This window comes from Mus caroli, chromosome 11, assembly GCF_900094665.2.
Source record: "Mus caroli chromosome 11, CAROLI_EIJ_v1.1, whole genome shotgun sequence".
Taxonomy (NCBI): domain Eukaryota; kingdom Metazoa; phylum Chordata; class Mammalia; order Rodentia; family Muridae; genus Mus; species Mus caroli.
In genome coordinates this window covers 82,663,096-82,664,620 of record NC_034580.1, presented here as the reverse complement: position 1 = coordinate 82,664,620, position 1,525 = coordinate 82,663,096, and the positions used below count along the sequence as shown (strand labels likewise).

The 1,525-nt window shown below is 44.2% G+C and overlaps 1 protein-coding gene across 4 annotated transcripts in view; it reads right to left on the bottom strand.

Annotated features, from left to right (window-relative positions):
- Tex14 (testis expressed 14, intercellular bridge forming factor) overlaps nucleotides 1–1,525 on the bottom strand; it is a 159,484-nt gene that overhangs the window by 104,301 nt on the left and 53,658 nt on the right. The gene's annotated exons all lie outside the window — the stretch shown is intronic.

Below are 1,525 nucleotides of genomic sequence, written 5' to 3'. Positions count from 1 at the left end.
AAGGTTTCCCTATGTAGCCCAGGCTGGCCTCGAACTTAAAAGTGATCTACATGCCTCATCTTTCTGAATGCTGGGTTTATAAGAGTACACTACCAAGTCTGGCCTCTATTTTAAGGATTTGACTGTGGAACTGGCTAGACTGGAATTCTATGTAAACCAGGCATTGAACTCACAAAAATCTGCCTACCTCTGTCTCCCAAGTGCTAGGAATCAAAGGCCTGGGCCATAATGCCCAGTCTGGCCTCTGTTTAATAATTTTTATCCTGTGATGAAAGCACCAGAAATAAACTGAGTATAACGAACGGCACACCTGGGGAGACTAAGAATTGCGCTGATTGAGTGCTAGCTGGAGCTACTATTGTGTGAGATACTATCTGCAAGAAAAGAAAAAAGTCGTTTTCTTGTTTAATATTTCATTTATTTTTTATTATGTGTGTGTGGTCTCTTCCAAAGCCAGGAAAGGGTGTGTTAAGAACAGAAAAGGGCCTGGGTTCCCCTGGAGGTATTACAAATATTTGAGTGGTGACCAATGTGGGTGCTGGCCACCAAACTCAGGTCCTCGGCTAGAGCAGCAGGGGCTCTTAACCACTGAGCTACCTCTTTAGTGTTTTATTATTTTTCTAACACACTAGGTTTGCTCTCCATAGGGTACATGTTGCTTTTGAGGGTGCAGGTGACTTACCACCCCTTGGTTACAGAGCTTCTCTATCTACTCCGAGACCTCTCCTGGTCAAGCCACACTCACTTCCTGGGCTCTCACTTTGTGATACAGGCCCCTCCCTCTAGTCACTGTGCCCTCCTTAGGCTTCTCACACACTAGAAAACTACAACAGAAAAATTCTCCATGCCCGTCTTGTCACAAATCCTCTACAAGCCTGATTCTCTAACAGTGACTTTTCAGACCCTAACGCTTTCTTTACCTCTTCCCCGATTAACTTCCATCAGCATTCGGCCATCATCTCCATGAGTGCCACTGAGTGCAAAGCCTTTCCTTGACCTCCAATGCCTGGTAATTCAGGATTTGTCAGGCCCGTGCACTCACCACTGGTGGACTACGAATGGCCTTCTATGCTAGTAAGAACTCAAGTACCAGGCATGATAACACGGTCATGTCGTCCTGAAGAGGCAGCATGGCTATATAGAGAAGGCAAGCAGCCCTGACTCAAAAAAGAAACAAAAAACAAAAACAAAAACAAAAAAAACCACATGGTTGGGGATGCAGTACAGTACTGACTTATCATGCACAAAGCCCCAAGTTATATTACCAGCACTGAAACCAGAAAAAAAAAAAGTACCCTACAAAATAACCAAAGGCAGAAATTAAAAAAAAAAAAAAAAGTGGAGTGGTGGTGGCACACCTTTAGATCCAGCACTGGGGAGGCAGAGGCAGACAGATCACTGTGAGTCTGAGGCCAGCCTGATCTACAGAGCTAGTTCCAGCACAGTCAATCAAGGCTATGCAAAGAAGCCCTGTCTCAACAAAAAACAAAATGGCTGTTAATATATAAAGAACTCAATAAAGTGG